Source organism: Macrobrachium nipponense, chromosome 1 (assembly GCF_015104395.2).
Source record: "Macrobrachium nipponense isolate FS-2020 chromosome 1, ASM1510439v2, whole genome shotgun sequence".
NCBI lineage: Eukaryota > Metazoa > Arthropoda > Malacostraca > Decapoda > Palaemonidae > Macrobrachium > Macrobrachium nipponense.
In genome coordinates, this window is record NC_087200.1 from 172,028,809 (window position 1) to 172,053,634 (window position 24,826).

The 24,826-nt window shown below is 39.0% G+C and overlaps 1 pseudogene; it reads left to right on the forward strand.

The window, feature by feature from the left end:
• The window catches only part of LOC135218999 (serine/threonine-protein kinase PAK 2-like), a 288,649-nt pseudogene that overhangs the window by 159,964 nt on the left and 103,859 nt on the right, over positions 1 to 24,826 (forward strand).

Genomic DNA, 24,826 nt, shown 5'->3' on the forward strand with positions numbered 1-24,826 from the left:
AACCATAGGTTGTTGTTTTGTTGTATTCTACATGAAATTGCACACATTTTCATATATAAGACTTTATGTAACGGCTAATTTAAAATGGTGCAAACATTACGACAATCGGATGAAAATATTTATGATTTTTTCGGAAGAGTTACCGTGGGGACGTAAGGAAAAAGTTTATTTCATAAATTCACCATAAATCAAAATATTGTGCTAGAGACTTGCAATTTGTTGCAAAATAAAGGTAAATGAATTGAATATTACTAGAATGTAATAGTTTTAGGTTACAATTGAGTTTTTTCGACCATTCGGTTGAGTCAAAGTTGCCGAAGGTTGAAATTTTGGCACAGTTGTTATTTATCATGAAAATATTTCAAAACTGATAAAAGCTACACCATGGGTTGTTTTTTGTTGTATTCTATATGAAATTGCACACATTTTCACATATAAAACTTTATGTAACGGCTAATTGAAAATGGTGCAAACATTACGACAATCGACAAAAAATTTCTGATTTTTTTTCGGAAGGTTACGTTACCGCGCGACGTAAGGAAAATTTTTTAATTTTCATAAATTCACCATAAATCGAAATATTGTGCTAGAGACTTCCAATTTGTTGCAAAATAAAGGAAATGATTTTCATAACTAGTTTCCAGCATCGTAGAAATTTTTCCCAGTGTAAAGCCTCAGTTTGTATACTGTATTAAGAAAAATACAAATTGATTCAAATTTGTTTATATATATTTTAACCTTAAATGCCGAAGCAGTATTTTAAAAATCTCTCCCATATGGCAGCGACGTTCGCGAGTGAGCGCCAAAGTGGAAAGAATGTTTTGTTCAAAAAATCACAGCACCGCTTAGTTTTCAAGATTAAGAGTTAATTTTTGGCTCCTTTTTTTTCATTGCCTGAAGTTTTAGTATGCAACCATCAGAAATGAAAAAAATATAATTATCATATATAAATTATTGGGATAAATGACAGCGCGAAAAAAATTTCATATATAATTGTATACAAATTGCGCTGTGAGCAAAATGGTTAAAGCTAATTGAGTTAATTTTTTATTTTCGTTGTATTGTACACTAATTGTGATAATTTTGGTATATAACCACATTGTAAAATGATCAGGCAACACAGAGAAAATATTATCACAAAATGATGCACGAATTCGTAACGCGCAGACATAAAAAAAAGCAGTTTTAAAAAATTCACCATAAATCGAAATATTGTGCTAGAGACTTCCCGTTTGTTGCAAAATGAAGGTAATTGATTGAATATTACTAGACTGTAAGTGTTGTAGCTTACAATTGCATTTTTCTACCATTTTGGTCAAATTAAAGTTGACCGAAGGACAAATTTTTTCTATTTATCGTTATTTATATGAAAATATTTCAAAACTGATAAAGCTAACAACCATCGGTTGTTTTGTTTTGTTTGTATTCTACATGAAATTGCGCACATTTTCATATATAAGACTTTATGTAACGGCTAATTTAAAATGGTGCAAACATTACGACAATCGGATGAAAAATATTTATGATTTTTTTTCGAAGAGTTTACCGTGGGGACGTAAGGAAAAGTTTATTTCATAAATTCACCATAAATCGAAATATTGTGCTAGAGACTTGCAATTTGTTGCAAAATAAAGGTAAATGATTGAATATTACTAGAATGTAATAGTTTTAGGTTACAATTGCGTTTTTCGACCATTTCGGTCGAGTCAAAGTTGACCGAAGGTTGAAATTTTGGCACATTGTTATTTATATGAAAATATTTCAAAACTGATAAAAGCTACAACCATGGGTTGTTTTTTGTTGTATTCTACATGAAATTGCACACATTTTCACATATAAAACTTTATGTAACGGCTAATTGAAAATGGTGCAAACATTACGACAATCGGACAAAAAAATTTCTGATTTTTTTCGGAAGTTACCGCGCGGACGTAAGGAAAATTTTTTAATTTTTCATAAATTCACCATAAATCAAATATTGTGCAAGAGACTTCCAATTTGTTGCAAAATAAAGTAAATGATTGAATATTACAAGAATGTAGAGTTTTAGCTTACAATTGCGTTTTTTTTTACCATTTCGGTCGAGTCAAAGTTGATCGAAGGTTGATATTTTGGCACTTATCATTATTTATATGAAAATATTTCAAAACTGATAAAAGCTACAACCATGGGTTGTTTTTAGTTGTATTCTACATGAAATTGCGCACATTTCCATATATAAAACTTTATGTAATGGCTAATTTAAAATGGTGCAAACATTACGACAATCGGGACAAAAAAATTTATGATTTTTTCGGAAGAGTTACCCGCGCGGACGTAAGGAAAAAGTTTTTTTGTTTTTCATAAATTCACCATAAATCGAAATATTGTGCTAGAAACTTCCAATTTGTTGCAAAATGAAGGTAAATGATTGAATATTACTAGAATATAAGAGTTTTTGCTTACAATTGCATTTTTCGACCATTTCGGTAGAGTCAAAGTTACTGAAGGTTGAAATTTTGGCACATCGTTATTTATGTGAAAATATTTCAAACTGATAAAAGCTACAACCATGAGTTTTTTTTTGTATTCTACATGAAATTGCACACATTTTAATATATACTCTATGTAACGCTAAAATAAAATGGTGCAAATAGTCAAAGTGACAAATAATTTCTGAGATGTGTCGCTGATACTTTTTAGTGCAGAAGAAAGAAATTTGTGCTTGCACGCTTGGGTAATGATTGTAAACAAAACAACGCCTTGATCCGTGAGCTCCCAGCATCCCCCAAGGTGCGTGATTCAAAAGTTTTTGCCTAGTAGGCCTATAAGTATTTTTCCGCGAATTTAAAAAAAAAACTTTTTTTATATCAACGTACCATACGTCCAATCGGCACCCAACAGACAATTTATATCGACGTTTAATACGTCCAACTCGGCGTTAAAAGGGTTAATATAGGAATATTTGTATTTTTGTGAAAGAGGAAAATATTTTTGTTATATTTCTTAACTACATATTTGCCGGCATATAAGATGTAGTTATTTATTTTTAAATGTATCAAAAAACTCCCGTCCCGTGTCCAATGTGGGGTGTATTACAGATGGGAGACAGAGTGCCCTAGGCTAGACTAGGCCTATCTTATGGTAAGCATACTTGGTAGGTAAAAAAATTGCTGCTTATAATAAAACATTGAAAAACAAGCCTAATTTTTACAGTAAATTGTACTATTAATAGTAGATTATTGAAAACTAGTCAATTTATAACTGTTATCACAAACACAAGAAAAATTGCTTCCAGTAATGTCTGCAGTTAGCCTATAAGGGCTCACATTATCTCATTGTATCTCCTTCCCAAGCACACATAACCCACCAACCTGATGTGTCTTACATTATATAAGGACTGTTTTACCTTCAGGAAACTTCAAGTTCTCAAGGGAAAAAAAAAATCATCCACCTGTTAGCCATTTGCAATGAGTGAATGTAAAGACAGTCGTAGCGCTGGCCTGGTGGCCTGTCATGGTAACTCATGATGAAACATACTGAAATTGTTTTTTCCACAAAATGTCCTTGTAAAATAGGTATACATCTTATGCAAGGTTGCATCATATACGCTGGCAAATACGTACTTCAAACTCAAATACGTATATTGTTTTACCTGCAAACATTCACTTTTGCAATTACATTTTTGATAATACCCAAGGTGTTGTTTCTAGGCACATCTGAATACAATCAGTTTGTAGCAGGAAAGCATATGAAGTTATGTACATATTCCTGCACTTCAGGTTTCCTTATGAATGAGTTATATATGCTCCAAAACAAGCAGGACTTTTAAGAAAATAATTCTTCATTAGTTTAAAAAATTATGTTGCATAGTCCTTGACATTAATATTAATACGTAATGTTAAATCAATAACTGTGTATTTTAGATTGTAATCTAAAGAATCATTATCACTTATTCAAAGAACAGATAGGCCATGAAAGAAATCCTTTAGTAAACTAGATTGCATCTCATAAGCCTTAGGTATTTTTCTTAAGCCTATGTATCATTAGTGAAACATATGGACAGTTTTGAACATAGCCTAAGACTCTTTCAAGGAAAGTCATTTGTAATTTATATCTGTTTCAAAAAATTTTTTTGACTGCTCAGTCTATTAGGTGTTTTGTTACATGTATCGAGGTAGTTACAATGAACACTTCTTGTAGTAAGTTGTCCCAGTTGGCTTTGGCAGCACAATGCATTTCACATAACTTATGAATGATATCAGGGAATGAAAATGTGTGTGTATATTAATTCATATGGAAAATATGGTTAGGTGTGATTTTCACATACTTATTAACATATAAATATATATGACATTGGATTAAAAAAGTTTTAACACTATACTTGTCAGCACCACAACATTTTATATTGCATCTGAGGTTTTTGAACATACAAAAAGAATCATGTTTCTGTCACATTGAATGTGTAGCACCATGAAAAACGTAATCCTTCAATTATCCTGATTGATATACCTGAGAGGCTCTTCTGATATTGGAATTTCTGGATATGATAAAGAATCAATCTTCGCTGTAAAAAGGGATTTTGACGTAAGGAAAAATCTATTTTCTGGGCGATTGGCTCGTGTCGCCAGCGAAATATCCTTTAATCTATTATTTCTAGGGTAAATGTACTAACACATACCAGAGAATAAATAAATAAAGAAAAAGGTCAGTAATAACTGACTCGCTCACCTCCAAGAGGGTGTCGGTATGAACACTATGGCGAGCTGAGACCACTACCACGAGCCAAATGCCATAGAATTCTCCCACTACAAAATCCCTCCAAGAGGGGAGCCGACCCACAGAGTGGCAGCTAGTACTACTACTACTCCATCCCATGCTGCCGACTGCTGCGCCTCTGGTGGCCATCCTGAAGTTAGCAGACAATCTTGGCGAAGGGATGGGTAGGGCGGGATTTCGCTGGCGACACGAGCCAATCGCCCAGAAATAGATTTTTCCTTACGTTCAAAATCCCTTTTCTGGGCTCAGCTCGTGTCGCTGCGCGAAATCGTACCAGAGAAATAGCACAAGATTGTAAACAAAATTAATAAATAAAATAAAATATAGGTCTCAAAATAAAAGATAAAATAAAATTAAAAGAATATAATTGCCAAAAGGATACATAACACAGTGATACAAAAATAGAAATATGCATAAATTACACTTAATTTCTAATAATATTTCTTAACTTAAGGTAATTTACATATATACAGAGGTAAATGGCTTATATGTATCAAAAGGTATCTGTGTAAAGCTATGTATCAAATTCCAGAGCAATTAATATAATAAGATGAATAAACAACTCACCAATAATAATATATAAAGGAATGTATATGACTTAATATACAAAACCCACCCGTAACCATTACAATTAAGATGTATCCCCTAGCATAAAAATAAGGGGATAACATCCATGAGATCAATATCCGTAATCACCTGTGAGTGTCCCTAGCAAAAAAATAAGGGACACCCACCACATCATCATAAAAAGCAGCTAAGACACAAGGTGACCGTAAATGACAAGGCAGGAATAGACGAACTGTTGGGTGAGGCAGGTAGAAAGGAGGACTGGATCTTCTACTAAAGATTAGTTAGAGTCAGGGGAAACTATGTACCCGCTGCTACTGCTGAAAATTTCAGAGCTTCCAAGGACTTAAGGTAATGACGTTTGAACACTGTCGGCGATTTCCATCCAGTATACTTTTTCAACTCATCGAAGTTCATATGTTGGAAATAGTTATTGAGGTGGCTACTGCCCTGACATCATGTGCTTTCGGGAAAGAGTCAGGATTGGCTTGTTTAATGAAGTACAGGATTTGTTGCCTGATGCCTTTAATAGATAAAGTTCCACCTTTTTCCCTCTTAAAGAGGGGACCCGATGAGGATGAGGAGGTCCTGGACAGAAAGGCTCGTAAGGCTGAAACTGGGCAAAGAGATACATCTTGTGGAAGGGGTAGTACCTTCCAAGTTCCCACCTCATCAAAGGATCTTCATTCTTTGCTATAAAGACTACGTTCCGGAGAAAGTAGTACTTCCCCCGTGGGGAGGAATTGAATATGATCCTGGATCTCTGGATAAAGCCGACAGTTCTGAAATTCTTGCTCCTGAAGCCAAGCTTAATAAAAATAGAGTTTTTCTTAAGATCATTATAAACGAGCATGTGTCATTATCGGTTTCTGAAGCCAGTTTTAGAACATCGTTTAAGAACCATGTATACTGACGTAGGCCTTACAGAAGGTCTAAGTCTAGCACATGCCTTAGGAATAGACGAGAAGTAGATCCGTCAAGTCTATGTTGAATCCAAATTGAATATCTTTTTCAAGGCTGACTTGTTTGTCGTAATCGTGCTAGCTGCTAAACCTTTTTCAATAGGGATCTGCCAAAAAGGATATAGCTGAATTAATTGTCATGATTCTAATATCTGATTCTCTCAGGAAGATTGCTAACTTTATGACAGCAGCATCATACTGTCTTAAAGTTGAATCCCTTTTATCGGATTCCAAGAAGAGAATATTCTGAGGGTCAATATTCGCATCTCTTTTCGCTGCAAACTTCATGAAATCCATAAAGTTAGGGTTTTGAGAATCCCTGAGGAAGCGAACACAGTCTTCGTTTGTACTGACTGGGAGAGCCTGGGATTGGGGATCCGAAGATGGACGAAGACCCAGTTCCAGAATTAGGGGATACCAATTGCTCTTCGGCCAGTCTGGGGCTACTAGAGCCACTTGACCCTTGAATGTCCTGAGTTTGTTTAACACTTTCAAGAGAAGATTCACTGGAGGAAAGACATAATCTTCTCCCAGTTGTTCCAGTCTAGAGCCAGGGCGTCCGTGGCATAGGCCAGAGGGTCCAGGTGGGGGCCACATAACATGGGAGTTTGTGGTTCGCATTGGAACGAACTGTTGTCCAGTGACCATTCCGACTCTAGGGGCACTGATCGGGATAGAGCATCTGCTATGAACGTTTCTCACTCCAGCTATATGAGTGGAGGAGAGATGCCAACTGAACTTGTCTGCCAGGGAGAAGATGGCTACCATGACATGATTTAGATGACGTGACTTGGAGCCTCCTCTGTTTATACAATGTACTACCACTGCGCTGTCCAGGACTAGCTTTATGTGGGAGTACCTTGGTGGACGTAACCTTTTTAGAGTCAAGAACACTGCCATTGCTTCCAGTAACGTTTATATGGAACTGACGGAACTGAGGTGAACCACGTTCCTTGAACCTTTTTGAACTGGGAATACCCTCCCCAACCGCTTAAAGACGCGTCTGTGTGGATGGTGATCCCTGGTGGAGGGAACTGAAGGGGTACTGACACCGACAAGTTCTTGACTTTCGCCCACGGTCCGAAGTCGATTCTTTAGAATCAGAGGGACTGAGGATAATTTGTCCCTGGCCTGACATTTGCTCGTGAGCGCCAGATTCTGGTTAGGTCTTTCAGTTTGGCTTTCATTAGGATGTTCGTCACTGATGCAAACTGGAGTGAACCCAGGATCCTTTCCTGAGTCCTTCTTTGACGCCAGTTTGTGCTTAGAATCGCTTGACTGACTTCGCTATTTCCTTCCTTTTTGGTTGATGAATCGACAGAGTAATGGGAGGATAGATTCATTGAATGCCCCAGCCACTGAAAGTTTGACTCTGGAGTGAGTCTTGACTTGGTCCTGTTTATCTTGAAGCTAGATATTCCAGGAACTGAATCACTTTCAGTGTTGCTCTGTTGCATTCCTCGACTGTTGAAGCCCAGATCAACCAATCGTCGAGATACGCTACTACCATAATCCCTTGTGACCTGAGTTGTTGCAAAACCACTTCCGCCAGCTTCGTGAACACCCTGGGTGCTACGTTGAGCCCGAAAAGGAAACTACCTTGAAGGAGAATGTCTGGTCGTCTATCTTGAAGCCCAGATACGGACGGAAGTGTCCTTGCAATAGGGATATGATGTAAGCGTCTGTAAGATCGATAGAGGTGGTGACGGCCCCACTGGGAAGTAAGGTCCGCACCTGCGAGATCGTGAGCATCTTGAACTTGTGCGCAGCGAATGGCTAAGTTTAAGCGGGACAAGTCTAAGATTACCCTTCTTTTTTGTGAGCCTTTCTTTGGCGGCCGCTGAACAAGCGACCTTGAAATTTTAATCTTTTGACTCTCGCTATAGCTCCTTTCTGAAGGAGATCCTCCGCGTACTCTGTCAATTCCTTGGAAGGAAGTTGACGGAAAGGTCTGGATGGAGGTGGGTTCGCTAACCATCTCCAACCCAGGCCTTTTGAGACAATGCTCTGAAGCCCCCACGTTGCTGAAAGTTCCAACGGTGGCGAAAGTGAAACAGCCTCCCCCTAACCTGAATATCCTCATTGGTTCTGGTATCCTCCTCGGCCTCCTCTGAAGTGTTTTCCCCCTATTAAAGGGACCTCCCGATCCTCTCCCACGAAAGGAACGCTTACCTCTGCCTCCCTTACCCGAGCGGTCATATTTCTGTGAGGCTTGACCCTCGAAGACCTGGTTGTAGGCCGGAGAGAGGGCATAAGAGGTGGAGGGCTGAGGCTGAGGAGAGATCACATAAATCGGCTGTGACTGAGCCTTTGAGGTGGAAGGTTGGGCTGTTTGCACTAAAGAACAGCTGGAACTTGCTGAGAGAAGCGTGGCTGCTTCTTCTGGTAGGGCTGGAACCGTCTAGGTTTCCTTTGAGCCTTACCCTTACCGGCGGGTTCTTGGTCTTGTCGTCTCTTGGCCGTAAGACCCCAACGGTCTTTAAGGCTCTGGTTCAATCTTGTAGCCTCTGACTGAACCTCCTTAACCATTGCTTCTTGGAAGAGGTCTGCTCCCCTCAGATGCTTGACATGAGCAACTTATTCGGCTCGTGCCGAATTGTTGCCTCTTGTAGGACATGCTTCCTACAATTTGTCCTAGCAGTGGCGAACTCAAACATGTCAGACTGCACCGTTTGAGTCAGAGATTTGGTAAGAAGCTTGAAGAGCGGTTCCGACCCCGCCCGGTAGGCAATGGTAGCCACCTCGTCATAGCCATGGAATTAATAGACCTGGCTAATCGCGATTTGGCATCAAATTCCGCTTGAATAAGGCTATCTGGAAGCCTAGGTAGCTTCTCACCAAACTGCTCCATAGCACAGTCCTGGTTTGAGTTTGCCAGCTGGAGAAGGTGTTTAGGCAAATCTTCCCATAATTCACCGGCTGAAGGAAGCAACGGAGATGTAGGATCTGCTTCCTTCAGTTGAGGCATGGAGTCCCCCTTCTGGGCTGCTGGAATAGTAGTCGTCGCGATCTTTGTCAGGAAAGGAGCGGAGTACTCTCTTCCATCGTAAAGATCGTAAACGGACTTTTAAAGGGTTGGATTTTTCGTATGGAACAATCCATGTCCTCTAGGCACCTGAGCCATTCTCTTTGAGCCTGGTCCCACGTGAATAGAGGACTGTCTCCTTTGGAACTTTATCATCCCGAGTCATGGCTGGCGGCTGTGAGCCTGGCGTAGCCTATAAACGGGGGCTGAAGGTCCTCCGGGTTAGAACTCGAAGTCCTCAATCCTCCGAGTTCCACATTCCGGGATAGAGATTAGTCCGTCTTGGAAGGGGGCGTATGACGCTACTCTCCACGGGTTGTTCATTGAGAACGGAGGTAGAGAGTCATACGGGGGTAAGTTGGGCTCCACCTGTGCTGAAAGGCGGAGGAAAGTCAGAGGAGCTTGGCTCAGTCCGGCTATGATGTTGTCCTGAGAAGTAATTCTATCAGACAACCGAGAGATCATTTGTTCCATGCTATTTTTCAGAGACCCAACCAGATCTCCCACCTGTTGTAGCAGACCACGCGTTGGAGTCCAAAGCCGAGCTGCAGCGGAGGTGGAAGGGTGGCTCTGAACTGGAACCAAGGGTAGTGAGACTGACGACTCCGCTGGAGTACGAGATCTCTCCCTGGAGATCTACTCCTCGAGGACTTAGAGCCGGACCCAGAAGCTTTAGTTCTCTCTGCTCCGAGGTTCCTAGTCGGAGACTTACGAGAGGAGGATGAAGCCGAAGCCGTCTTTTTTAGACGACGACGACGTCTTCGTCAAGGTTTCAGCCGCTTGGCCTTTGACCTTAGGTCTAACTGAAGCGTCAGGAGAAGTATAAAGTTCATTACCCGTAAAGCCTTGAAGGATGGAGAGATTGCAGGAGTAGAAGAACCAGTTGCACCCAAGGGTGTCCCTTGGGTGTCCAACGAACTTACCTCGACCAACAGGTCGTCTACACCTACCATAGGTTCCACATTAATGTCAAGCGTCGCGACTTCCGAGGAGATGTCCCCTGGCCTTGGTCCGCACGACGCAGCCAGCTGTTGCTGGATGAAGTCGATAGTCGGGGCCGCCTCTGCTGGGTCGACGTAGCCCTGTGCTTTCCTTGCCTCCGGGGAAGATTAGTACCGCCAACCTCTTCTCAAGGATGGTAAGGCATACCCTTGGCGGCGTTCTTCCCGAAACCGCCGACCCGAGGCCCGCAGGGTTGCCAATGCGGTATCCCTCACAGCCGAGCCTGGAAGAGGGTATTGATTAGATTTAAGAATAACTTAAAACTAAAATTAACTTAAAGCTTAACTTAAAATTATAGGGGCTATAAGATCCCTTGAATTTTACCTTAAGTTAGTAATTGATGTAAAACTTAAGCACTAAAACAAAAGAGAAAACCAGTACCGGAGTTGGAATACTTACCCCGTCTAAGAGCTGGCTCACCAGATCGTAACAGATGGTACACGTTCTCGTGGTACCAGACCTGGATGTCCCCGTGCGGAGTCGCGCATGAGCATGGGACCGGCAAACTTCGTGTCCACAAGGGTCTTGAAGTGTGGCGGCGCATCCCGGATGCTCACAGTTGGTGGTCTGTAAGTGGAAAGACACATGAGTATCTTAAAGACTATCACTTACAGGCTAAAGGACGAAGAAAAACTCCGTGCATGCCGGAGCTCGAAAAAATTTGGGCATAACCCCTCCCTTAATCGCCTGAATAGGCTATAACCCCGAGAGATCCGGTGAGACAGGTAAGGGAGGGGGGATGGTTTAAGGTACTTAAGATAAACTTAATAGTTTAACCTAATAAAACTTAACCTAAACTCGAACGTACCGGACTAAGTCCAGTGCGTGGCGGAGTGTTGTAACTCAGCGAGACGGAGAGGTTAGAAGCCTCAACTGTATGTTCCGGTCCACTCTGCTGGGTGGACTAGCACCTTTCCGCTGGATGCCAGGACTCCGGTGGTAAAGGAGAGCCCTAGTAAGGTGGGGAAAGAGCGAGAGGTACATACAGGCTCAGGCTAGCAACGGAGCGACGGGGTAGTACAACGAGGGGGGAAAGGCCAGTTCCCCCCCCACGGTTACCATCCTGCCGGAACCCGAGAAGCCGGAGAGGTCGAGTCCAGTCTGGGTCTGTCCCGTCCCTCTACTCCCTCCGCCTGGGGGGAGAGAGGGAGGCAGGCTCGGGTATGCGGAGCGAGCATGGGTAGACCGACCCACCCCCCCCGACTCTATAGAAGAGCGGGAGGGGGGGAAGGTGACTGGACAGGCGTCTGGCTGCCTCGTGATCACGTAGTGACCACGGGGCGGTAAGAACAAAACAAAGACAACTAAGCCTAGGACAAACCACTGATCAGAGAGATGCTATCGGGAAGCAACCGAACTGATGAGCGGTAGCATATATAGCCCACTGGACCATAACCAACTGATCAGAGAGATGCTATAGGGAAGCAACCGAACTGATGAGCGGTAGCATATAGGCCCAATGGGCCATGACCTAGGCTAAGCAAGCCAGACGCCTAACTAACCTAAACAAATATCATATAAATAATTCAAATGAACAATAATAATGAAAGAAAGAAAACAATATAGTAGGAGAAAAAAATCCAGGAGTGTACGACTAACCCGAAGCAAGTCTACCACTCAAAGCTAGTCGGGGCCGATACTAAGAGCCGTGGCTAGGTTCTGGATAGAAGGAGCCTACATAAGGTAAAAGACATGCATGCTGACAAAACCGTGTAGACCGTACCCTAAATAAAGCGGATAATTAAAATAGAAGCGTACATAAATAAGGGGATGTTCTGGGTATGGGTGACCAAGAACGAACCCACCACGGAGCAAAGAACCATGACTGCCATGCTTCCGACCTAGAGTTCGTATTTATACCTAAAAACGGCAAATACGGGCTCAGGGCCGGAAAAAAACCAACTAACAATAAATACTGAGTACTTAACTTAGCTGCTGCGATGGCTGCACGCTCCATGGTAAATAAATCCAACGAAAGGGCACAAAAAACACAGAGAGAAAAAATGGCACGTGCGAATCGTGTGTGCTAACTGAAAAGGATGTCCACCAGAGGCGCAGCAGTCGGCAGCATGGGATGGAGTAGTAGTAGTACTAGCTGCCCGGACTCTGTGGGTCGGCTCCCCTCTTGGAGGATTTTTGTAGTGGGAGAATTCTATTGGCATTTGGCTCGTGGTAGTGGTCTCACGCCATAGTGTTCATACCGACACCCTCTTGGAGGGTGAGCGAGTCAGTTATACTGACCTTTTTTCTTTATTTATTTATTCTCTGGTATGTGTTAGTACATTTACCCTAGAAATAATAGATTAAAGGATATTTCGCGCAGCGACACGAGCTGAGCCCAGAAACAGCAGTTTTGTAACCTACTTGGTCTTATCTTTCATTATACGAACTACTGTGTACAGTATGCCCATATACATCACGAATTCAGTGTACAGAACTACCCAAGAAAAATTCTGAAGCAACATGGCTGGGTAGTGTGTACCATACATTATTTCATAGTCTGTTCAAATTTTAATAATTCATAGGTATTTCAACTTTGGAGAAATTTATTTAACATTAAAATTGTGTTTGCAAATTTAAGCACCCATAATTTCATTAATACTGTATGAGTTTCCCCTTGAAGGTGGAGAGAAGGAAGGAAGTGAGAAGGAAAAACACACACACACACAAAGTAATAAGCAAAGTTATTTTTATTGATTGTAGGCCAATAATAGTTGTGAAGCTTCCATGTAGACAAGGTCCGGCAAACTCTTCTCACTCAGTCTCCCAGCCCATCTGCTCCACAAGTGCTTTCCCTGGCTTACCCACTCTCAATACTGAGCCACCAAAAGTGATAAACAAGATGATGTGAGAGGAAGTTTTAAGTGACATTGATGCTTTTAAGCCAATAACAGTTGCAAAATGACAATGAACAAATTTATTATTAATTTGTATTTTCATTGCTAACAAACCTTCGATCTTAACATAAGGATAAATCTTCTCCACGACTGTCAGTTTCTTCCAGCTCAAAAAAATGGGGGTTGGTGGGTTATAGTTGGGCAGTCTATGTTAATACCCTGCAGGTTTGTTAGCCATGAAAAATACAATTTAATTATAAATCTGTCATTTGTTCCTGTGCAGAACAAACCTGGGTCGTAACATAAGGATAGACTCCGGTGGTGGGAGGAAAGAAAGTTTTAAACTGATTGGAGGTTCAGCACACTTGGTCTCACTTCCTGGATTGATGGATGCAGAGGAAGTAGACAGCCTCTGTCCCTGTCGGATACTTAGGTATCCCAATGGTCAAACTACTGGGCTAAAATACAATGTAAAGAGACATTGCACGGAGGAAGTTAAAGATCTATACGTAATTGGTTGAATAACAAACTAAGGTAGCCCTTACTATGTATTTCAGGAAGTTTGAGTCATAGTTTTTTTCCCCTATCCTACAAACCAATCAATTGATTGGTATGGTACTTTGAAACAGTTTTGCACTCTCTCCCCTGTTTTTTATAAAAAAATTCTATTTCCAAACATATTTTAAAGAACTTTACCTTAGATTTGAGGACATAGCCAAACATAGCTAGTCAAGATTTACAAATTAATTCGGATAAGCACTCCTGTGGTACTTATCCCTCCGATCACGCACCCTTCCTTACTCTTTACACTCCTTCCCCAACTGTTTTCATTCATTCCCCACTCATTTTTATCTCTCCCTTGGCAATGATTGCTATGTAATGGGATGTTTTCAGGCACATGTTAGCATTGCAATTTTTCAACTGAGCAATATAGGATGAAATGAGCTAACAATCTACATGGTTGTACAGAATTTAGGGGTTTCCAAAATCTTTGTAGTTGATGAATTGTTGAAATGTATACACATACCTTACAAAAATATTTTGCTTAATACATTTACCCTCTACATTTCTATTCCAAGACCTGTTATACATTTTACAAAGATGATTGATTAGAGAGAAAGAGAGAGAGAGAGAGAGAGAAGGGGTGGAGGGGAGGGAATATGAGAAGACAAAACTGATTTATTGACGGACATCTATGATAACGTGTACATTGTTCTCAAAAGATTGTAAACAGTTATGTAATTTGTCTCAAATGATTATAAGCTGTTCTGTAATTTTAACCCATTATTATTTGATACATATATATGTAGAATAGTGAATTTAGAATGAAATAATGAAATAAGTTTTCATTATAAAGTATGGAAACAAAATAAAGACAATCACATTCATGAAAAAAGTAACATATGCTACAGGGTGTAATGATGTCAAGGAAGAGTAGGGAGAAAGAATGGTGGGAGTCGAAGAGGAAAGTTGGCGGTAGTGAGCAAATTTACTATAGTAGATACTTGGGACAAGTTCAGTAGTTCCCAAGCTCGTATTGTCTGAAAGCATTAATCAGTTTGCTGGCTACCCAAAATTCAAGCGCAAAGTGCCTTGAAAAAAGCTGAATGTGGAAATGGAATTTATTACCAAAAATTAGGGGAGGGTGTGAAACATGTTGCAAATGAACTCACTGCTCCTTCAATTCATTTAAAAGATATTGGCAAAAAACACGACTCATATTTCCTGAAATACATAGTAGTCTTGCTTTTTATATTCATTCCCCTCTCTCTCTCTCTCTCCTCCATCTCTCTCTCTCTGTCTCTCTCCTATCTCTCTCTCTCATCTCTCTCTCTCTCTCTCTCTCCTCTCTCTCTCTCTCTCTCTCTCTCTCCTTGCTACTGACAGGCTATCTTCATGTAGAATATAGGCAGCCCCCGGTTATTGGTGGGTTGCTGATAAACGAAAACTGCAATTTATGGCACTTATAGCACCAAGTTTCAGTTTAATGGCACTGATAACTGGTTAATGGCACTTTTGTTAGATATGTTAGGGCGTCATAAAACCAAGATTGCCATTACCCGAGACCACAGATAACCGGGGACTGCCTGTATTAAAACTCATAACAGTACTCACAATGTATCCAGCCAGTTCCGCATATGATGGATCAATCTCCTCACTGCCTGCTGTAAAGAAGAAGTGGAAAGGTAGAAAAACCAGTCATCTCAATCACTCTCACTTTCAAACAAAAACCATGGTCTTGGGTTAGATATAAACTGAGCAGCTACCACCAGACCCAAGGAAAAAAAAGTGTCCAAGGACCTGTGGGCAAAATCCCCCCTTAGGTAGAAGGATGTGAAGGTAGTTGGACGGAACCAAGAACTAGCTTTCAAAATCCTTTGAATAAACAGTTCTTTTTGGAATGTGAAGGAAGAGCCTAGACCCCTAAGGTCATTTGCTCTTGCATGCATGGTATCGGCATTAGAGGCAGAAGAGGATTATAGGAATGTCTGATTATTTCACACAGCCAAAAGGACATGGTATTCTTGGACACTTCTTTTTTTTGTTTTGGCTTTTTTACAGTGGGACCTCGGTTGTCATACGTTTAATACGTTCCAGAATGTCTCACAAAGTCTGAACGTTCAAAATTCAAAACAATAATTCCTGTAAGGAATAATGTAAATGTAATAACAATGGGAAGTAATTATTAATGACTAATGAAATCGATAAATAAACATTTAAGATCACTCTTACCTTTATGGAAGACTCTTCTTAGCATATGGAAGATGGAGAGGTAGAGGTAGAGGTTATTGTTTGGAAAGACTTCAGGTATCAAGGACGTATATGGGGTTACTTTTTGTTTTTTACTGCCACTATCTGAGGTTACTTCCCATCTTTGTTTTTTACTGGTACTAGAACCAGCTTGAGAGTCACTGGACCCTTGTCGCACAAACAAAACTGTTCAGAAACATTTTGCTTCTAGCTATTTTTTAAAATTTTGCCCTAAAACCTTAGTGAACAAGGCATTGTCATTAAACATGTTAAGAGACATGGATTACATCTTTGTTGGGATGGTAATTCTCCACAACATTTTTTACATCACTTTGCAGTAGGCACATTGAGTATGTCTATTCGCTTTTTTAATTTTTCAAACCAGCCTCTGCTTGCCTTAAATTCTCTAACAGCACCACTTGTTATCAGCATTTTCTAACTGAGATCGGCATGCAACATCCTTGCCTTTTCACCAATTATCGTTTCCAACATTTTGCTACGAGTTCATTCTTAAATTCTATATTGTCTTGCCTTTTTTACAGTAGGACTGGCACTTGGAACTTTCTTTGGCCCCTTGATGATTTACTGAGCAGTTGCACTCAAATGAAAAAGCACAAAGAACAACTATTGGAAAAGCAGAATGGGTCACAAAAGAACATGGGGGCTTTGTTTAGCCCACTAGGTATGGGCCTAGTCACAAGGTGGGCCCTTAAAGGAGCATTTTTGGGTGTATGAATTCTGAGGAAATTTCAAAAACAATGTCAAAATTTAATTGGAAAAAAGTGTCAGCGAAAACTGAATTATGTATATGAAAACCAGGTCATATGAAATCCGAGGTTTGACTCTACTAACAAAAACAAAGTCTTTAACACTGTCTGAGGTGACAAGTCCTGCTCAGATAACTACACAGCGCCCTTACGGGACAAAGCTGCAACTTATCTGGATCGTTGTCAACAAAATCTCCCAGGGAAGGGATAGAAAAATAATAAAATCTTTCATCATGAACCGAGAGATTTTGAGTCTTTGCTACAAATTCGTTCCAGGACAAATTCGAAGGCTACAGACCCCAATCTCCTGGTGTATATTTCACATCAAAAGCTAGACCATGGAGCTTTCTCACTTTTTGATGAAGCTAAGGCCAATAAGAATACTGTCTTAAGGGTCAAGTTTCTGTCTGATGATTGTCTTAAAGATTCATATGGGGCACCAGAGTCAGATCCAAGGTTGTTGGTTTAAGGTCTCTTGGAGAACAAGACTGTTCAAAGCTTTTAAGCAGGATTGACATTTTCCAAGAGAGGTTAGGTTCACATCTTTTAATCAAGAACCACTCCCTAGACATTCCTGTAGCCCTTGATGACAGAAACAGAAAGGTGCTTTTCGGTCTGAAGGAAAACCAAGAAATCATCTATCTGTTGAATAGAAGACTGAAGAAAAACCCTGGTACACAGCTGAGGAAGTTCTTCTGAAATAGTCAGATGCCTATGTTACTGTTCTGCGAGAAAAGCCTCATGCATACAGGTGATACTGGATAGTCTCCAGCCTGAACGATATCTCTATATGAGGTTGATGTAGGAGATTGTGCCATTTGGGAATTTCTCTTGGAACCGCAGACAGCAGAGCTGGTAGGTCGAAACCATTCTGCTTGTGGCTACAAAGGAGTTACTAAGGTCATCCTGAGATTTTTGAGACATCGTCACTGTTCAAGATATGGCGGATCAGGCTAAAGGGAGGAGTGCCCTAGACATGCAGATTATGTCATGGATGTTGAGGCGTCCTCCGGCCACGGCGGAAGAATCTGGAACCACTGAACAATACCTCTAACTTCCTGTTGAATCTTGTTGCAAATAGGTTCATCATTGGTCCTCCCCCTCAACAGATGGAGAGCCAGTCCACGATCTCCTGATGTAGGCACTCTGTGCCTAGGACTTGGGCTCTGACTACTTAGTTTATTGGCTACTACATTCCTCTTGCCTGGGATTTACCACGGCCCCCCTTGTTTTTTCATGAAGACACTGCTGTAGTGTTTTAATCTGACATCAGAACTTGAGTGCCCCACCACCCCTTGCTGAACTTAAAGGACTCCAACTATCAAGTTCTCATCGTTCAACCACCACAGCAGATCTTCTTTCGCACCTGGTGACAGAAAGACCCAAAACAGAAGGCAATTGCCGCAGGAGACCAGAGTTCTTTCAGCCTCCATTGAACGGATTGAAGATGCGGAATGCCATGAGGGATAAGCTTCTCTAGGAGGTCAAGAGAGCACAATCATGGCCAACTTTAACTTTAGATAAAATAAAAACTAATGAGGCTAGGGGCTACAGTTTTGTGTTTGATGATAGGAGGATGAATGATCCACATCCCAATTTGCAGCCCTCTAGCTTCAGTTTTAAGATCTGAGGGCAGACAGAAAAAGTGTGGATGGACAGGCAAGAAAAATAAAGATGGAAGACAGAAAACTGAAATGGGAGGAGATTCTGTGCAGTTTGACTACAATATAATGTTTTGTGACTGGAAAATTCTGGGAAGATTGTATCACAAATGAAAAGGAAAGGCAATGATAAAGTAGTACTAGGAGGCTGAACAAGATGGGTACAAGATTGATAAGGAGGAATTAGGAAAAGTGAGTTTGGAAAGAATTATGAGGCAGGATGCTGACTGGTTTGAAGGCTTAGAAAAATATGAAAAATTCTGAAGGGCTTATATGAAGACTTGTACCAAATGGGGAAAAGTTAGCAGAACAGCCCATTGGAAGCTTAGACTTCATAAATAATAACTTGCTACCTAAGTAAATTTGTCTAGATCTGCTCAGTTGTAAATTATGTAAAACAACTGTTGATAGGAATACTGTTAAATGAGGGCCAAATGAAACTAATTGTGGCTATTATGAAAGCTGCCATGTGTTTCCATATTCCACTTAAAATGAAGAACTCGTGAGATTTTTCAGGATGATTAAGCCTTTGGAATCTTTGAAAAAAATCCTCCTCTGTTACTTATATTTTGACCAGTGTTTTGAAACTGCCAGTTGTAATTGGGATGAGTTGAAATTAGAGGTAGTGTATAACACATGAAAATCACATTTAAATAAATTTTGTGAATTTATAGCAAAGATGGAAGAAACCGCTTGTAAGGGTGAAATCATCACTGCTGACAGCATTCTAAAGCCAAACATTGAAATTGCACCCAACAACGAACAAAATTGCCATGCAAACAGAAATGTGTCAGCAAGAACAACTTGTGAAACAGACCCAAGCGATGACACCCATCCATAGGAAAGTCTTTGTTTGTCATAGGTCCCATTCCACCAACCCTCTCCCTCCATTTTTCTGTCCTTTGCTTCCACTCAGCTTCACCACTGGAAAATTAACTCATCTGTTTGAGAATTATCTGAATCTTGCCAAGATCAACAAAGGAGCTTTGCAACAAGTTATCCACAAAGTATTCTTTGTAAGAAAATCATTTAAAATACTAAAAGTTTGTTAAAAAACATCCATCACCTTCCTCTGAGACCTGTTTCTGGGTAATAAAACAGCTCTCCCTCTCGAACTAATATCTTTTCCTTTCCTAATCTTCCTATCACTAACAGACCAGAACAAAGTAAGGTTACTCTTAATACCCTTTTTTTTTTTATTTTCCATTTTTGAACCTGCCACATTATAAATATTCAGCTTAAAAATTATGCCAAATTCAGCTTATGCCATGAAAAAATTTCAGTGACCAACAGTAAAAGAAATTGATTCTGATATCCATAATTATCATTCTGCTGTACCACAAATTTTGAAACCCCAAACTAGTACTTTCCAAGTTCTTCCTGTCTCTCATAGAGATGTTTACTTTTTCCTGGCCTACTGTTTCTCTATCAGGGTTTCATAACAAGATCTTTGTTTCCCCTTTCATTCCGGACCTTTGAGGCAGTACCAGGACTAACTTCTCTAATAATTTTTATCTTCTTCTGTGGAGTAATGTAATGATCAAAGGGTTGCAATCTCCTGTTTTTGTTTTTTCCTCCCATTGTCCAAGTTTTTCTTCTCTTGGTTTCAACTTTACATAAGGCTACTCTAGGAGCAAGAGCCTGTGTCATTGTAATTTTAGACATTATAAAATGATAAGCAATGATTTGTCTGCTCTTGTCTGCTCTTTGAATATGAAAAATTAATTTTATATGATATGTATGGTACTTTTACCTTAAAATTTTTTATTATTGTACAGAGGATAAATTGTTGACATGGTCTAAACTTATTATGGGCACATTTAAGGGGTATGCCAACAGCCGAATTTTGAGTAATTATCAAATTATAATTATTAACAGTTTTCAACTATTTTATGTCTAAATCAATATACGTATCCTGAAGTGATAATGCTGAAGAAAAATATAGATTGCTTATTGACAATTTTGTTCATGACACTGAACCACAAACTGTAAAAGACTTGTAACAAACGTCTGTATGAATAATTCAGGTAAGGTCAAGTAAGCTATACACTGATTTGGACTGCTTTATGTGTAAAAATAAACATCTAGAAACATTATTGCTAAAATTGCTAAACAAAATTATCTAGATTGGTTCATGGACAATTTTTTTAAATTGTGTATGGCATTGTGAATGACAAATTGTAAAAAAACGTAGAAAATTCTATGAATGATATTAGGTAGGATCAAGTTTGATTTACACACTGGTTTGGACTATTTTGTGTGTAAATAAACATATCTTGAAACATTATTGATTGAAAAAATGTTTAGATTGGTTCATGGACAATTTTGTTCCTTGTTTGTATGTATGGCACTATGAACGTCTAATCGTAAAAAAACCATGTAAAGCAAGTGTGAAAAAATGCATTAAAATAATTGTCATTCACTAAAATATCCCATTTTCTTTATGAGACATTTTCAGAGAAAATTACTTATAATTAGATAGGGATAACTTGATCAAAATGCCCAGATTCTCTCAGGGTTTTTGAAAGTCTAGAAAAATTTTTGTTTTGCTGTTTTCTCAAAACTTACTTTTTTTCAAAACTGAATGCTCCATTTCTCCAAGAAGACTGATCCAAATTCAGTAAAACTTTTACAGAGTGTATTGTAACTATATATCTTTATTTTGTTATCAGGGTAATCACTTTCTGTGCAACTTTCAATCTTTGCATATTAATTTTGAAAAGAAGTCATGATTTTTTTCAAGTGCACAACAAGTGATCTTAGAGGTCAAATTTCCCAACAGGAGAATTTACATTATTAGTTGTAGAACAAGTGGTAAATATTTTAAGCAAATCCCTTCACTCATAGGTACGCTCATTTACTTTATAATGGGGCCACCTTATGGCATTGGGTCTCCCCATGAAAGTAATAGTGGGGTATCATTTATTGATGCATTAGTTTCTTTAGATTTAAGTTCTGTTTATATTGCTATTTGAAGAGGACATGTTTTTTTCATTGTAATTAAATCTGCAGGTACGTAAAAAATCATCTAAGCTGAGTGACGAAGAAGTGTTGGAAAAACTTAGGCTGTTATGTTCACCAGATCATCCAGATTCCATTTTTGAAAAAATTAGTTGAGATTGGTTCTGGGTAAGTGGAAAATTTACAATGTGGTTTTGACTGATTGTGCTAAGTTAACTGAAGAGCTTTTTTTATGAATTTAAGTTCATGTATTAAAAAATACTGGTTTCGTCACAGACCCATTACTTTAACAAGTCTGTTTGCATGGGTTGCACATAATCCAGACACATTTGTCCAGTTGTATAATTATTATTATTATATACATCTTATATATAAAGCTGACGGTTGGACTATGTGCATACTTATGTATGCATGTGTGTTCACTATAGATGGCGAAACTACTGGACCGAATTGAGCCAAAGTTGCACCATATATGCAGATTTTATAGGGGACGGTTTTTAGCCGGGGCCTAACAGAGGCGCTATTGACTGGTTACCAGCGTCATTAACTGAAACTTGGTGCCATAAGCGCCATAAATTGCTGAGTTTCGGATAATGGCAGTTTTCGCTTATCAGCGCCCTGCCAAGAATGGAACCCCTGCCAATAACCAGGACTGCCCTGTATTAATGTTAAAGAAAAATAAAACACAATCAACTCCCACTCGCCTATTCGCAGATTTTTCCATAGGCTGTATACTATATGTACCCATTATTCGCAGAAAATTTGCCTGCTCGCAGTATTTTTCACCGAGAAATATTCACAAATTACTGTATTTTCTTATGTTTGAGACTAAATGCACTTTTTATGATAAGATTATTAAAATAATCGGGTATAAGCATTTTGATAGAATTTGTGTGTATTTTAACTATCAAAATAGGAAGTTCCAAGCATTTTAGAGGGGTTTTAAGTATTTGGGGGGGTCTGGTACCCACCCCCCATGAATAGGGAGCGTCTGCTGTATTCAGATAGAACTTTCCACAAGGACTCCAAATATGCTCTGACTTCTCTTCTACGATGAAAAATAACTTGAGATATTACGGTTCAAACAAAGTCGAACCATATACATAGATTATATAGGGGATGGTCATTAGTCAGGTACTGTTTTGATCAGAATATCTGGCCACATAGTGAGCCAAATCTTATTTGTATTTAATTTAATATTGTTTTGTTTTGATAACATTCTCACAAAGTATATAAATTTTGTCAGGATATTGAATCTATTTTTATGTTTTTGTATACTCTTACTGTTGATCTAGTTTGTATAGCCTATATGATTTTTTAAGATGTCCCATAAATAAATATTAATAAATATCTAAATTTATTTTTATCCATGAATGTGATAGATCCCTAGTATGATCAACCAATAGGAATAGAAATTCAAATATTTAGACATACATGATGAATACCATGTTTATTCAACAAATTTGTATATGCAGCATTTAAAAGCAGTAATATTGGGTTTTGTTTTAATAGGAGTGGGGAAGTTGCATGACTGTAATAGTTACCTACGGTTGCCCACTGCAGGTGCTAGCCAGCTCTATATATTCAGAAAATGAACCCTATTCTTAAAGAACAAGCCTAAAGGGCCATTGACTTGAAATTCTAGCTTCCAAAGAGTTTGATGTTCATTAGGAAGAAGTAAGAGGAGGTAAAGGGAAGTACAGAGAGAAGAGATTCACTTACTGAAAAAGTAAAAATAAAGTAGCAAATAATCAGTAAATAAAATGTACTAAAATTCAAGAACAATAGTATTAAGGCAATAATGCATTGCATCTTCACTTGAACTTTTCAACTTTTAAAAGTTCCAATTGTACAACATCCCATAGGGAGAATGTTATTCCACAGTCCAACGTTGGGAGGACTAAAGGACCTCTGGAACCGAGTTCTGCAGCCAGGCGCTTTTACTGCATACTGGTGCTGTCATTCAGCAAATCTGGTTGCTCTCAGCTGGAGAAGGGGATCAGGGATCAATTGTGAATGTAAAAGACATCTGTTAAATGCAACTTCTGAAAAATTGACAAATAGGAGACTATCTGTTGAAGGACCAAGTCATAACTGCTAATATTAGGGAACAGAAACCTACCGCCATGAAACCACTGTATCTGAAAGAGATAAATCTCTGGTAGAAATCAATACAAGACATTCATACAAGACAAGAGATGATCCAGTGGTTCTCACAGGTTGGTGCATGTGCCTACAAACCCTAGATCTACAGTAGTTGACTGAATCTTTCTTAATGTATATGCTGATGGGTTACCAAGCCTCATTCTTTCAGACTTCAGATCTTGTAGCTGTTTCTTAAGGGTTGCTACTCCTCACAAATTTTAATTATGACTGTCAGTGTCATACTGATGAACTTGGTTTCCAATCTCTTGTTACAGTATAATATGTCACTGTTACAGTAGTAATATGTCACGTGATATATGTAACGTAATTAGAAATGGAAGTATGAACAAAAACTGTATTTCTATATTAATGACTTCACCATGTTCTTGAATTAACATAAATGGATTCACGCATTTAACATATTTATTAACTGAAAGTTTGTTCAGTTGTTAAGGTGGTGCACAGTGATCTAGGAAAATTACTTCAATACTATTATAGAATGCAACTGAATGAAGAAATATATCACTTCAAGAAATAATGGCACAAAATGCCAGAAAAAACAATGTGAAGAGATGATGCCAGGATTTAAGGCGGCAAAGGATAGGCTAACTTTACTGCTGGATGGCAACTCATCAGCAGACTTAAGCTAAACTGCTTTTAGTGAACTGTGCTGCAATCCATGGACACTCAGAAACATCAGAAAAAGCTCTCTACCTGTAATCTGGATGTCCAATAGCAAAGCCTGGGTTACTCTTGCTATATTTGAAGACTGTTTTTTTTTTCATCACTTTGTTCCCAAAGTCAAGCTGTACTGCCACATCCCCACAAATACTGGGGTACCACTGTATATATATATATATATATTATATATATATATATATATATATATATATATATATAATATCATATATATATATATATATATCTATATATATATATATTAATATATATGATATAAATAATATATATGTATATATATATATATATATGTATATATGTATTATATTATATTATATATTCTAACTGGCCTACTGGCCACTAATATGTATAAGATTTAGAATGCTGGCAACTTTTCATTTTGTTATTGGCCAGCAGGGTGGCCTTGAAATTTTTTCTGCATTGAAATAGCATACCTGCAGGTACTTTTCAGCCATTGCTCTGATAAGCGTGACTAAATGTTCTTGCAATGGATTGCAAGTCAAACATGTTTCTCTAATTTTTGAAAAAATTATTTTGCCTGTGTAATATTTCATAACACCATATACAGGCAGTCGTGGTTATCAGCAGTCTTAGTTAATGACACTTGTCTAGCGCCATAAAATTGGCGATTTATGGTGCCATAACTGGCCGAGTTTCTGTTAATGGCACCATAAGGTGTGGATAATAGAGT